Genomic DNA, 16640 nt, shown 5'->3' with positions numbered 1-16640 from the left:
TGTCCATGTCAAGCCCGCTGGTCTCTATTTTTCTCACGCTATAACTTCTCCATTACATATCGTCCAGGTCCCAAGAATGTCAAAGCCGATGCTTTATCAAGACTCCATGACTTACCAGAATCCACTGAAGAACCTACTACCATCCTACCTGAAAACATCATTAACCCCATAGAATGGTCTGCTCCTCCAGCCGTCGCTCCTCCAGTAGCCAGACCTCCGCCGGGTTGTCCAGCAGATTGCCTGTTCATTCCTCCTGATCAACGGGTAGATCTGATCGACTCCGTACACACTTCCCTGGGCACTGGGCATCCAGGGACCAACAACACCCTCTCACTGCTATCAGAACGCTTCTGGTGGCCCAAAATGGCAAGGGATGTGAGAAGGTATGTGGTTGGCTGTAAGGAGTGTGCCATGTCCAAGAGTCCCCGTCACTTACCAGCAGGACGACTCCATCCCTTGCCGATCCCGAACCGCCCCTGGTCACACCTAGGAGTGGATTTTATGACGGATCTCTCGTTCATACGAAGCAGACTCATTGTGCTGCTCTCCTCGAGTTCACAACTATTACCTACCTGTTGCTACTTACCTGTTCTTGTCCAAATCCAGTCTGTGCAGATCCATCCGGCTATATCCATGGGTGTGTGTGTCGTAAGTCTGTCATCGATCCTGGATCCGTTCAGCGGTGTGTGTGCCGTAAGTTTTCAGAAGACTCACTCAGCGAATCCACCTTCTCCTCCCGTCGTTCCTGTAAAGAAACCAGATCTTCATCAAACCACATCAACAAACTATACAAGATTGAGATACTTACCCATTTGTGCACGTCATTCTCCTTCAGCTGCTCCTCTGTTGAAATAAAACTGTTCTATATTCATTTACCTTCTTGTCCGTCTGCTTCCGTAACAGTTATTCTTATTCTTTTTTTTTTCTTTTTTTTTATAAAAGCACCACCACTACTCAATCTCATAATTTTGTTTATTCATTATGATTCAAACATTGTTGCAACTTAATGATAATCGTAATTATTTAAAAATTATGCTGTTTAAAAAAATAGTTGATTCTTCAGCTGTTATGTGTTCAGCTGCTGTTTAGTTGTCTATTCAATATGACTCCTAAATATTTAACAGAATCTATCTGAAATTTTTATAATTAACTTTATTTCTAATTTTAAAGTTATTAATAATAAGTGCACAACACCAAGACATGTAAACGTGACATTTTAACAGAAGAAGAATAAGATTTCATGACAAAAACAGTCAGTGTTAGTGACTTCTAATGACAGCATGTCTTAATTCAGAGAAAAACTTGTCTGTTTTTTCTGTGATTCACTAACATCATCTTCATCCAAAATTCCTGCAAAAACAGAAACTATAAACATTGTCACGGAAACATCAGCTCTGTATCTTTGAAAACATTGAAAACATCAGCTCTTTATCTTTAACTGAACTATGATTTCAAGAATTACAACATTGACTGGAACTCAACATCGCCTGTTTATAATCACAAATGCCTGAAGGAATAACAGGACTAAATTCACATGGTATGCTTCTTCTGTGATCCTTCAGACAATGTCTAATATTTTCCCCAAGTTCCTTTCCAAACCATTTTGGCATAAACATACAGCATGCACATGACTTTCCAAAGTCATTTAAAGTCACATTTTCAAGAATCACATTAAAGAGTTAACTCCTCAACCATTCTCAAATAGACATGTATATATAGTATAGATTTTGGCATGTAAATGTACACAAACGTTATAACTTATTTTTCCAAACCAAAACAACTTGTGTCATGTTATACTACATAACTTTATTTAATGCTTTATGACATGCGGATGAAGTCACATTTGGCTAAACTCAACTGGACTGTGTTCACATTTTTATTAGACTCTTTAAATTCTGTGTGGAATTTTGAAAACGATACTAATGCCATTCTAATGTCATTGACAGATGGGGCAAATTTGATTCAAAAACATCCTTGCCTTCCTTAACCAATAAATTGACCCCCGTTATTGCAGAGATCCAGCAGGAAGAAATTTCATACCAAAAAAAAAAAAAAAAAAAATGTGTTGGCCTGTAACTTTAGCATGCACATTACAAAGTCCTGGTCCAAGTCTCAGGTCTTGAACTTTGAGTGAAACAATTCTCAAGATGTGAAGTTTTAAGTTTAAGACTTCATCCCATGTTTCCATGTTTCTAAAAAATAAATCTAAGGTGTTTGATGTCATTTGCAGGCAATGACACAGCTCATTACACTACTTAAATTCTTATTTGTCTGGATTTAAACATTCTTGGAAACATTTGGGAGTAATGTAAGTACACAAGTCAACAAAATATGTAGCACTATTCTAGTGGTTTTTGGGTATTTTGGTCAAAAAAATCTTACATAATGTGCCTTTAAGGGCCAAACCAGTGCCTAAAATTCACATTAAGTAGCCAAGGTTTTAATGTTGTCCCTTGGTAGGGTTTACAGACAGTGCATGATGATTTGCTACTGAGGATGAAAAAAATACAAATGTGTGATTACTTCTCCACATGTAACTTATAGCTGTCCAAATCAAAGAACAAAAATACATGGCTTTTGGGTGAAATTCAAAACAATGAAATGAGTTCAAGATCATGAGAGTATCTGCAGAATTGTCTCCAGCATGACCATTAATTGTTTTTCAACAACAAAGGTAATGAATATTTAATTAAACAATATCACACAAGGAATATTAGTTTTTCTCCACCAAAGAAAAAAAACAAAAGCAGCCGAAATATCAAGTTTTGCATTTGACCAAGTAACACACAAACAGGAACAAACAGAATGACAGAAATTCCCCTCACCCAAATGTATTACAGTCAACATTATTGTTTCATTTAACCAAAGTATGGAAATGATATAAATAATTTTATTGAGTGCCTCAATAATAATTTAAGAACATGATTAAGATCTGTCATATAAAGACTGGGTGTAAACTGCCACAAAGCACATTCCAAGAACATACTATCCAAAAACTGTTACATAAGCAGGCTAGCCCTAACCAGCTATTGAAATGTTGCTAAGAAATCATGTCTGTCAGCAGAAATATTACACTGGATGGATTTAACACTCCCAATGTGAAGGTCACTGCACTGACCCTTAACTTCACATCCTCTTCTGCTAAAAGGAACTGGCTGCACAAAATAAAGATTAAATTGACTGTAAACCTGTGTCATGTTGTATTGACTTCTTACATTAAAACCTATTAACCAACTCATGATCAATGTAATATCCATATACTCTTATGCATAAACTGTAATTATTAGTGGGCACAATATGGCTCAAGTTGTGATAGATAGATAGATAGATAGATAGATAGATAGATATTTTAAAGTAGTCAATGCACAGGTTTTTGCTGGGATCCTCTTCCACTCCACACAGAGCTGCTGGACATTAGACAAATGGTGCTTCTCCACTTTATGCTTGAGGATGCCCCACAGGTGCTTAATAGGATTCAGGTCTGGAGACATACTTGCCCAGCCAACATGCATATGTGGGGCCCACATGGTTTATGCTTGGGCTATATGGGTACCAAGTGGGCATGGTCCCAAAATGGGCATCTTATCTGGGGCCCACTTGAGGTAGCTAAGTAGGTCCCACATGGGTCAAAAGAGGTGGGCTCCCCATGTGGGTCCCAGCTGGGTCACTAATGAGCAATGAGCATATGGGCTCAAAATGGTCTATACAAGTGGGGCCCATATGGGTTTAACATATGGGTCAGTCATGGGCAAACTCAATCAATCCCATACAGGGTGCCTACATGGGGCCAAGGTAGTACCCATATAGTTACCGTCTATATGGTTTAAGAATGGGGAAACACATACGGGGCCCGCTTTGATGAACCATATGGGTTTGGCATGGGCAAACTCAATCAATCCCATACAGGCTGCCTGGATGGGGCCAATGTAGTACCCAGATAGTTACCATCTATATGGGTTCAAAATGGGGAAACACATATGGGGCACACTTTGATAAACCTTATTGGTTTGGCATGGGTAACCTCAAACAATCCCATATAGGCTGCCTACATGGGGCCAAGGTAGTACCCAGATAGTTAACGTCTATATGGGTTCAGAATGGGGAAACACATATGGGGCCCGGTTTGATAAACCAAATGGGTTTGGCATGGGCAAACTCAATCAATCCCATACATGCTGCCTAGATGGGGCCAATGTAGTACCCAGATAGTTACCATCTATATGGGTTCAAAACGGGGAAACACATATGGGGCGCACTTTGATAACCCATATGGGTTTGGCATGGGCAAACTCAATCAATCCCATACAGGCTGCCTAGATGGGGCCAATGTAGTACCCAGATAGTTACCATCTATATGGGTTCAAAACGAGGAAACACATATGGGGCCCACTTTGATAACCCATATGGGTTTGGCATGGGCAAACTCAATCAATCCCATACAGGCTGCCTAGATGGGGCCAATGTAGTACCCACATAGTTACCATCTATATGGGTTCAAAACGGGGAAACACATATGGGGCGCACTTTGATAACCCATATGGGTTTGGCATGGGCAAACTCAATCAATCCCATACAGGCTGCCTAGATGGGGCCAATGTAGTACCCAGACAGTTACCATCTATATGGGTTCAAAACGGGGAAACACATATGGGGCCCACTTTGATAACCCACATGGGTTTGGCATGGGCAAACTCAATCAATCCCATACAGGCTGCCTAGATGGGGCCAATGTAGTACCCACATAGTTACCATCTATATGGGTTCAAAACGGGGAAACACATATGGGGCCCACGTTGATAAACCATATGGGTTTGGCATGGGTAAACTCAATCAATCCCATATAGGCTGCCTACATGGGGCCAAGGTAGTACCCAGATAGTTAACGTCTATATGGGTTCAGAATGGGGAAAAACATATGGGGCCCGGTTTGATAAACCATATGGGTTTGGCATGGGCAAACTCAATCAATCCCATACAGGCTGCCTACATGGGGCCAAGGTAGTACTCAGATAGTTAACGTCTATATGGGTTCAGAAAGGGGAAACACATATGGGGCCCACTTTGATAAACCATATGGGTTTGGCATGGGCAAACTCAATCAATCCCATACAGTCTGCCTACATGGGGCCAATGTAGTACCCAGATAGTTACCATCTATATGGGTTCAAAACGGGGAAACACATATGGGGCCCACTTTGATAACCCATATGGGTTTGGCATGGGCAAACTCAATCAATCCCATATAGGCTGCCTACATGGGGCCAAGGTAGTACCCAGATAGTTAACGTCTATATGGGTTCAGAATGGGGAAACACATATGGGGCCCGGTTTGATAAACCATATGGGTTTGGCATGGGCAAACTCAATCAATCCCATACAGGCTGCCTACATGGGGCCAAGGTAGTACTCAGATAGTTAACGTCTATATGGGTTCAGAATGGGGAAACACATATGGGGCCCACTTCGATAAACCATATGGGTTTGGAATGGGCAAACTCAATCAATCCCATACAGTCTGCCTACATGGGGCCAATGTAGTACCCAGATAGTTAACGTCTATATGGGTTCAGAATGGGGAAACACATATGGGGCCCACTTTGATAAACCATATGGGTTTGGCATGGGCAAACTCAATCAATCCCATACAGTCTTCCTACATGGGGCCAATGTAGTACCCAGATAGTTAACGTCTATATGGGTTCAGAATGGGGAAACACACATGGGGCCCGGTTTGATAAACCAAAAGGGTTTGGCATGGGCAAACACAATCAGTCCCATACAGTCTGCCTACATGGGGCCAATGTAGTACCCAGATAGTTAACGTCTATATGGGTTCAGAATGGGGAAAAACATATGGGGCCCGGTTTGATAAACCATATGGGTTTGGTATGGGCAAACTCAATCAATCCCATACAGGCTGCCTACATGGGGCCAAGGTAGTACTCAGATAGTTAACGTCTATATGGGTTCAGAAAGGGGAAACACATATGGAGCCCACGTTGATAAACCATCTGGGTTTGGCATGGGCAAACTCAAATTAATCCCATACAGTCTGCCTACATGGGGCCAATGTAGTACCCAGACAGTTACCATCTATATGGGTTCAAAACGGGGAAACACATATGGGGCCCACGTTGATAAACCATATGGGTTTGGCATGGGTAAACTCAATCAATCCCATATAGGCTACCTACATGGGGCCAAGGTAGTACTCAGAGGGTTAACGTCTATATGGGTTCAGAATGGGGAAACACATATGGGGCCCACTTTGATAAACCATATGGGTTTGGCATGGGCAAACTCAATCAATCCCATACAGTCTGCCTACATGGGGCCAATGTAGTACCCAGATAGTTAACGTCTATATGGGTTCAGAATTGGGAAACACATATGGGGCCCACTTTGATAAACCATATGGGTTTGGCATGGGCAAACTCAATCAATCCCATACAGTCTGCCTACATGGGGCCAATGTAGTACCCAGATAGTTAACGTCTATATAGGTTCAGAATGGGGAAACACATATGGGGCCCGGTTTGATAAACCATATGGGTTTGGCATGGGCAAACTCAATCAATCCCATACAGGCTGCCTACATGGGGCCAAGGTAGTACTCAGATAGTTAACGTCTATATAGGTTCAGAATGGGGAAACACATATGGGGCCCGGTTTGATAAACCATATGGGTTTGGCATGGGCAAACTCAATCAATCCCATACAGTCTGCCTACATGGGGCCAATGTAGTACCCAGATAGTTAACGTCTATATGGGTTCAGAATGGGGAAACACATATGGGGCCCACTTTGATAAACCATATGGGTTTGGCATGGGCAAACTCAATCAATCCCATACAGGCTGCCTACATGGGGCCAAGGTAGTACTCAGATAGTTAACGTCTATATGGGTTCAGAATGGGGAAACACATATGGGGCCCACTTTGATAAACCATATGGGTTTGGCATGGGCAAACTCAATCAATCCCATACAGTCTTCCTACATGGGGCCAATGTAGTACCCAGATAGTTAACGTCTATATGGGTTCAGAATGGGGAAACACATATGGGGCCCGGTTTGATAAACCAAAAGGGTTTGGCATGGGCAAACACAATCAGTCCCATACAGTCTGCCTACATGGGGCCAATGTAGTACCCAGATAGTTAACGTCTATATGGGTTCAGAATGGGGAAAAACATATGGGGCCCGGTTTGATAAACCATATGGGTTTGGCATGGGCAAACTCAATCAATCCCATACAGGCTGCCTACATGGGGCCAAGGTAGTACTCAGATAGTTAACGTCTATATGGGTTCAGAAAGGGGAAACACATATGGGGCCCACGTTGATAAACCATCTGGGTTTGGCATGGGTAAACTCAAATTAATCCCATACAGTCTGCCTACATGGGGCCAATGTAGTACCCAGACAGTTACCATCTATATGGGTTCAAAACGGGGAAACACATATGGGGCCCACGTTGATAAACCATATGGGTTTGGCATGGGTAAACTCAATCAATCCCATATAGGCTGCCTACATGGGGCCAAGGTAGTACCCAGATAGTTAACGTCTACATGGGTTCAGAATGGGGAAACACATATGGGGCCCGGTTTGATAAACCATATGGGTTTGGCATGGGCAAACTCAATCAATCCCATACAGGCTGCCTACATGGGGCCAAGGTAGTACTCAGATAGTTAACGTCTATATGGGTTCAGAATGGGGAAACACATATGGGGCTCACTTTGATAAACCATATGGGTTTGGAATGGGCAAACTCAATCAATCCCATACAGTCTGCCTACATGGGGCTGTAAGGTTTACAGAACCTCAGACACGTTGATCTTCTGAGACAGACAATACACACATGGTGAATTAAGATCCACACATATGGTTCCACATTTCACTTAGAGAAGATGTGCTTAAAGTCCTTTCTCACCTGTCCTTCCCTACCATTTCCCCTCACCCATCCTCTATGACTCAGAATGGTCAATATCAAAATATAGTGTTCTACATGAATGCAAGTGTTATTCACAGTCATGTTTGGTATCATTTGAATTGTCTCTGTGCGTCTGGTACAATGGTCTCATTCTTACAAGAAATAAACTAAAGGGTAAACAGATACTAAGTTTATAGATATTTTGATCACTGTAGAGGGTGTGCCATCTCCTAGTGTCTTTAATGCAAATTACCATCTGTCCCCAAAAGGTGTAAACGGTCATGTCTGAGACTTGATCAATGCAAATTCCAATTGTTAGGTTCCTGTCTCCATTTGGTGGTCATTTGTCTTGGTCTGAGTACTTAAGGAAATGGAGCAAAAGGATCAGGGCGACTCTGTAGCGAGAAGCCCGTAGTGTGAGGTGTATCTCTATACTTCACATTATGTATTTTTCTAAGGTCAGGTATGCATCTTTTTACTCTTAGATTTATCTTTGAGAATTTGATGTTTGTATTGATATGATTTGATATCTCTGAATTGGCTATGTAATTGGCACAATACCTGACTGATAATAAATTGTAACATTTGATTTCATTCTGTTTTACTCTGTAATTATTGACTCTAGTAAACTCCCAAATAAACGAGTACAATAATACTAAAGAATAAATAGAATAATCAGATGTCTGAACAAATTATCCTATGAATGATCAATAACAATTGGCATTCTAACCCAAATGCGAGGTAACAATTAAAATGGAATCAGATTAGATAATAAAATGGAGTCAGATTTAAACGTAACTTGTATTTAATAACTTTGCACGCTGAAAAGACTGGACACGGAAGAAACCTTCATCCACCATTGGATACCTCCGTTGGGCCAATTGCGTGGACCTTACAGGGCCAATGTAGTACCCAGATAGTTAACGTCTATATAGGTTCAGAATGGGGAAACACATATGGGGCCCGGTTTGATAAACCATATGGGTTTGGCATGGGCAAACTCAATCAATCCCATACAGGCTGCCTACATGGGGCCAATGTAGTACTCAGATAGTTAACGTCTATATGGGTTCAGAATGGGGAAACACATATGGGGCCCACTTTGATAAACCATATGGGTTTGGCATGGGCAAACTCAATCAATCCCATACAGTCTGCCTACATGGGGCCAATGTAGTACCCAGATAGTTAACGTCTATATGGGTTCAGAATGGGGAAACACATATGGGTCCCACTTTGATAAACCATATGGGTTTGGCATGGGCAAACTCAATCAATCCCATACAGTCTGCCTACATGGGGCCAATGTAGTACCCAGATAGTTAATGTCTATATGGGTTCAGAATGGGGAAACACATATGGGGCCCGGTTTGATAAACCAAAAGGGTTTGGCATGGGCAAACTCAATCAGTCCCATACAGTCTGCCTACATGGGGCCAATGTAGTACCCAGATAGTTAACGTCTATATGGGTTCAGAATGGGGAAACACATATGGGGCCCGCTTTGATAAACCATATGGGTTTGGCATGGGCAAACTCAATCAGTCCCATACAGTCTGCCTACATGGGGCCAATGTAGTACCCAGATAGTTAACGTCTATATGGGTTCAGAATGGGGAAACACATATGGGGCCCGCTTTGATAAACCATATGGGTTTGGCATGGGCAAACTCAATCAATCCCATACAGTCTGCCTACATGGGGCCAAGGTAGTACCCACATAGTTAACGTCTATATGGGTTCAAAACTGGGAAACACATATGGGGCCCGGTTTCATAAACCATATGGGTTTGGCATGGGCAAACACAATCAGTCCCATATAGGGAGCCCACATGGGGCCAAATTGGTACCCACATAGTTAATTGATAGTTACCAAAAAATAACTACAATACTTATATTTTTTTTTTCATTGTAAAACCATTATAAATTTTCATAAGGGACATGGGGTCCTCTTGGCCAAACCAAATATGATTCTAACCCTAATCAAACATGACTGTGTCTAATTTACAAATAATTTGGAGCATTATGATTAGCTTTTGGTTAGAGCCGTGTTTGGTTAGAGTTAGAACTAAACTCAGCAAGACAATCGTCACAATTCTGTCGTCATTTGCTCATTCTCTGTTCAAAACCTGCATGAAGTCTTTCTTCTGTTGAACATTATCTAAATTATTTTTGAAATAGTTATTTTAAAGAATGTTGGAAGCCAGTTGCTGGACACATCTTGGGAAATAAAAATTAATAAATAAAAAGGCTATGGAAGTCATTGGGGGCCAGAAACTTTTTGTTAAGATAATTTCCCAAAATATTTGTGTATATTGTTTTTATTACACAGAAAAAATTAATACAGGTTTAGTACAACTTAAGGTGAGGTAATGATAGCAGAATTTTGGAGCTGAAGAACCCAGCTGGTACAGGCAAACCAGGTCAAACCTGGGTGTGGTCAAAAATGTCCTGCATAGCACATGTCTTTTGATATCTGAAATTGGGCAAATGACCTGTACACTCATAGGACATTACATATTCAAAGTGTCAGTTTTTAGTGGTCTGATTTTGTGAGTTACAGCACAATGCTTATCACAATAGATGTTTTTATATAAGAAAAAAATAAGGAAAACTGTGCACTTTAATGAAAAGGTTAGAGATTACTAATTATCTCTAAATAATGGGATAACATATTTGGATTGTAATCGCTTTGAGACGGGTAGAAGAAATCAAACCCTCTAGCAGCTTGTCATGTGCCCTGATTTAGTGAAACTCCCCCAGTTTTATGGTCAGTCGGAGTGACAAATGCATTTCTAGAGATATTCTTTTAAATTTTGTAAGGTCATCAGTTCATATAATAAAATAGCCCAAGTAAAGAAAGATATTATGGAATTTTATGTTTCTGAAATGTATCATTAGCTTTTTTTTATTTTATGTCCCAGCACATGACAAACCATCAAAGTTATAAAATGGTTTGCTAAATGATTGAAAAGGGTTAACAAAAATACTTGTAAATCAAAGTTGATTTTTTTTTTTACATGATACACTATTGCCAGTATTTTCTCCCTTCTAATGAACAGGTTTGACTACTTTAGTAATTTCCATTAGAACAAACTTAATGTTTAAGCATAAAATGATATTATAGGGAATTGTGTGCTTCTAATTTTATAGCAACAGTTTGGACAGGAGCCTCTTCAATTGTAAGATGACAATGCCTTTGTGTATAAGGCAAGGTTCAAACCGAAATGACTGATTCAGTCAGTGTGGAAGAACTTGACTGGTCTGCATAAAGCCAAGTCCTAATCCCAGTTGAACACCTCTGGACTGATTTTTAAATGACCTTGAGCCAAAAACTCATCGCCAAACACCAATGACTTGTACAAACACCACATGGACAAAAGTATTAGGACACCCCTTCTTTAAAACAGAAATAGGCACTTCTAAAACTGTGGCAACAAAAATGGGAACATAATTAATGTAGCCTATTTAAAAATTGTATTTCCATCTCTGTTGAAAAAGTTTTGGATTTGTCCAAAATGACTGTACCGATATGTACAAGTTTGGTGATAACTTTTTGGCTCAGTGTCTGCATTTAAAGTCACACCGAGGTGTTCAACTGGGATTAAGACTTGGCTTTATGCAGACCAGTCAAGTTCTTCCACACTGACTGAATCAATCATTTCAATTTGAACCTTGCCTTATACACAAAGGCATTGTTATGTTAAAACTGTTGCTATTAAAATTAATTCCCTAGAATATAATTTTATGCTTAAACATTAAGATTTGTACTCATGGAAATTACTAAAGTAGTCAAACCTGTTCATTAGAAGGGTACTTTTGGCTATAGTGTATGTATTTTGAATCAATATCTTTGTTTTGATTTTGTGGACCTACAATTTTGTGAATGGCTACAACTGCATTTTTATTTCATACACTGAAAACAATTTTTGAACAACTATTAAAATAATACAGCCTACAAATAACACTAAACACACATATTTCTTTAAAAAAAATCTTTATCTTGCCATTACCACGCTGGTTGTATAACCTTGCTGGAGGGATCATGATTGGTTAAGCTGACTGCCATCTGACAAGTAACTGGCCAATGACAACTGTGCGCGCCCACTGGTCAAGTTTGAAAATACGTTAGTTTGTTACATTTTTATTTTAAATTAACTCGCGTTGTGACATGTGGAGAACAAAAGCTGGAATGTGAACACAGAGGAAGACCGGACTGGATCTGTGAGGTCCTGCAAGCAGATTGCTGATATCAGGTAAGGGAACATATTTCAGTCTTTCTAGCTTTATGTTCTTTCTGTGTAAATTCCACATGAGGTAACAGACGCACTATGACTTGCATCTGTGCTTCATCAAAGATGTTACACCAGATGCTAATCGCGATTAGCATATTAGCACGTATTTGTAGCCCCTGATATTGCTATGTGTTATAGATAGGCTACGAATGTTGTCAGCTAATTTAAACGCAATGCATGAGAAGGAGCAATGAGTACAGTGATGAAAGTGCTATTAAAGCTCGGAAACACAGGAATCTAACTATAAAACACAAACTGCTACCAATAACATTATTTTTAATCTTTGATTCTAAATCTTTCATGGGATTAAAATATAAAAGTATGGTTCTTCTCATAATCAAAAATACATTTGTAAGACATTTGCCCCACTGATTATCAATATGACTAACTTTTTTATTCTTTTGTCTTTCTTCATCTGAGATAACAAATACGGAGAACATGCTACCATCATCAGTCCTTTAGTTGTTTCACTACAAAAAATATTATGAGTCCTTCATGAGCCTTAAATGGGTCTGGATAAATGCAGCTGCAGGTAAAATTATGTTAAGTTTTGGTTTGATTTGGGTGCACAAATTTTTAAGCTACAATTGTGTTTACCTTGTTTTGATACATTTATAAAAAGAGTCTATTGTTGTGAATCCAGTGTCTTTTTGGGGATTCACATTTTTTCTTTTTGGATTGCCATGAGTTAGGCATATTCTTACATTTTTAATTATATAATAACTAACAGTCTCAAAGCTGACTGTTCATGTTTTCTGAATGATTTATAGTGGCAAATGTTGGTACGATTGAAAAACATTTTGTATAAGAGTTCAAAAGAATTTTAAAAGTGAAATCTTTATTTTTAAGGACTTATCAGCCCACCCCAGACCGACTGAGGATTCAGCTGATTACTGGCAATATAGTGGAGGGCTCTTCTTTATCTGCTACACTCCACTAGAACTTCTGGTATGGATTTATTAACTATTTGCAAAGTTTTGATTTGATGTAATTTAATAAAATGTACTTTTTAATTTACTTTTATGTCCTATTTAAATTTGTTTTTACATAATTTACTTAATACAGTGTGCAGTTAGGATTCTGAATTATGTGTAATGATTTAAATTCTAAATTGACTCTAAAAATTAATTTGCCAGAACCTACAATTACGTGTTATTTTATTTTTTATTTTATTATTATATATTTTTCTGTTAAATCTTCAGGTAGTAAAAAAAAAAAAAAGTTTTAGTATTTTAGTTTATCTAAGAGCTCTAACTTATGTTATTAAAACTGTAACCCTTAAGTCGATCCATCCTGGAAATTTAAGAATGGTCCAAATTTGTGATCAACTCAGTTGTTTTCCAACGGCACAAAGAAGAATATTTTAAAATTTCTATTTTAAATCACTCATAAATCATCAGCATTAATAATATTAATAATAATAAAAAATACTTAAAAGGGATAGTTCACCCAAAAATGAAAATTTGATGTTTATCTGCTTACCCCAAATGCATAACGAATGCATTTAACGAAAACTGGTGCGGTCTGCCAGCCTTATCATGGACGTGGATGGGCACCAAACCTTTAAAAGTAAACAAAAACATGCACAGACAAATCCAAATTACACCCTGCGACTCGTGATGATACATTGATGTCCTAAGACACGAAACGATCGATTTTTGTTAGAAACTGAACAGTTTTTATATCATTTTTTACCTTTGATACACAGCCACGTCCATCTGTCCTGAGCACGAACTCATCATCCGGCTCGTTATTCGTGTAGCGCTCTGGCATAGTATACACAAACACCGGAAGCGATCTGTCGCATGAATACAACACTCATTGTTTCCACAGTGCTCAGAGATTGTGGCTATAGCGGCTATTCAAAATGGTAATTACTTGCGCGTATCCTGATTGTTCAAACCGATTTAAAACTCATCCGGGACTTGTACTGATTTCCCCTTACGGCGTTTGCGTATTCTTCGCCTGAGCGCGAGCACATGTAACGTAACTGATGCCAAACTCGTGCTCAGGACAGATGGACGTGGCTGTGTATCAAAGGTAAAAAATGATATAAATACTGTTCAGTTTCTCGCAAAAAACGATCTTTTCGTGTCTTAAGACATCAATGTATCGTCACGAGCCGCAGGGTGTAATTTGGATTTGTCTGTGCATGTTTTTGTTTACTTTTAAAGGTTTGGTGCCCATCCACGTCCATGATAAGGCTGGCAGATTGCACCGGTTTTCGTTAAAAATCTGTTTGTGTTTTTCTTAGGAAACAAAGTCACCTACATCTTGGATGCATTGGGGGTAAGCAGATAAACAAATTTTCATTTTTGGGTGAACTATCCCTTTAAGCATTATTTTGTTGGTCGATTCCATCCATGGACATAGAATATAAATGCGAGAATCTGCCTAATAGTAAAATGACAAAGTCTTGATAAAAAAATTTATTATCATTTTTGTTGTTATTATTATTATTATTTTCTAAATGGTTAACTCATAACAATAATTGAAGTGGTCCTTTAAAACACATTGCATATTTATGCTTCATAAACTGATTTTATCAATAAAAAATTTAATTAGATTAGTTTGAATGAATGAACAGTAATTCTCTATTGATTTCCCTAATGCCCCTCCAATGACACTCCAATTCTATGACAATTTAGAATTATTTTTATAATTATTATTATTTTTAGTATTATCCTGAGTAATAGTTGTTTTTCTTTAATATGTTGTTTTAACATGTAAGTTACATTTTTTTTAACAATTTACTAAACACATCCTAGAAAACCTGTCTATTGGAATAGAATCTGTACAGCTTGTTTTTTACTCTGTTGTTTTCCTTTCTGTAGGTGAGGGCAGTTTCCTTATTTTATGTCATCTTTTTGACAAAATTATTTTCATTTTAAGCATTAGCCTAATTCAGTCAAGCACAAAAATGCTATTTGTAATTTGATCTTGCATATTCAGTATATTTAAACAAATTTGTTTTGCAGAGGTTCTTAAGAAAGCTGAAATGATTGGCAAGAAGCTGATGGGGATCTCTCAAAATTGGAACAAGAGACGGAGGAGTACAGAGGATGTCTAGAATGCACAAGTGACTGTCTGCACTGTAAGCACAAATGTATCGTTGCTGATGCTTCTAATTGTTTCCCATTTATTTCCTGTTCAAATGTTTGAAGGTTTCAGTAAATATTAGGTCAAATACAGGTTAAAAAAAGTATTAACTTTTACATTATTTTGAACAAGTAGGTTTATAACTTTGAAGAGATGCTCTTTAAAGGACAGTCAGTGGTTACCAAATCTTTTTACCAAAAACAAAAAAAAAACTAAACACACAGGGCATCCAAGATGTAGGTGACTTTGTTTCTTCAGATATTTAACTCAAACCCTTGCAGTCTGTCAGCCACATAATAACAGTGGATGGGCTTAGTGCTTGGTTTTACCTTTAAAAGTAAAAAAAAAAACATGCACAGACAAATCCAAATTACACCCTGCGTCTCATGACGATACATTGATGTCCTAAGACACAAAACAATAGTGTTTTTTTTTGTGAGAAACTGAACAGTATTTATATAATTTTTTACCTTTGATACACAGCCACGTCCATCTGTCCTGAGTGTGAGCTCAACCTCCGGCTCATTTCATGTGTACGCTCACTGGCGTAGTATACGCAAACTTCGTAAGGGGAAATCGGTGAACAGTCAGCAGTCCTGGATGAGTTTGCGCAAACGGAATTTTTATCTTTCAATCGGTTTGAACAATCAGGATAAGTGCAAGTAATTACCATTTTGAATAGCCGCTATACACAAAATCTCTGTGCACTGTGTAAACAATGAGTGTCGTACACACGGGATAGATGACTTCCGGCATTTACGTATACTACGCCAGAACGCGTACACATGTAACGAGCCGGATGATGAGTTCGTGCTCAGGACAGTTAGACGTGGCTGTGTATCAAAGGTAAAAAATTATATAAATACTGTTCAGTTTCTCATAAAAAAACGATCGTTTCGTGTCTTAGGACATCAATGTATCGTCACGAGCCGCAGGGTGTAATTTGGATTTGTCTGTGCATGTTTTTTTTTTTGTTTTTTTTCACTTTTAAAGGTTTGTGCCCATCCACTGCCATCATATGGCTGACAGACTACAAACAAAGTCACCTACATCTTGGATGCCCTGGGGGTAAGCTGATAAACATGACATTTTCATTTTTGGGTGAACTATCCCTTTAAGACATAAAACGATCGGTCTGTGCAAAAAACTGAACAGTATTTATATTATTATTTACCTCTGATCCCCCGGAACGTTCTACTGTCCTGAGAATGTTCACCCAGTCCGTGTGTGATCTATCACGCGTATACGTCACTCATTGTTTACATGAGCATATTGGCTTATCAAAATGGTAATTACTTGTGCTTATACA

Source organism: Garra rufa, unplaced genomic scaffold, assembly GCF_049309525.1.
Source record: "Garra rufa unplaced genomic scaffold, GarRuf1.0 hap1_unplaced_002, whole genome shotgun sequence".
Taxonomy (NCBI): domain Eukaryota; kingdom Metazoa; phylum Chordata; class Actinopteri; order Cypriniformes; family Cyprinidae; genus Garra; species Garra rufa.
This window is presented reverse-complemented; position numbering follows the sequence as displayed.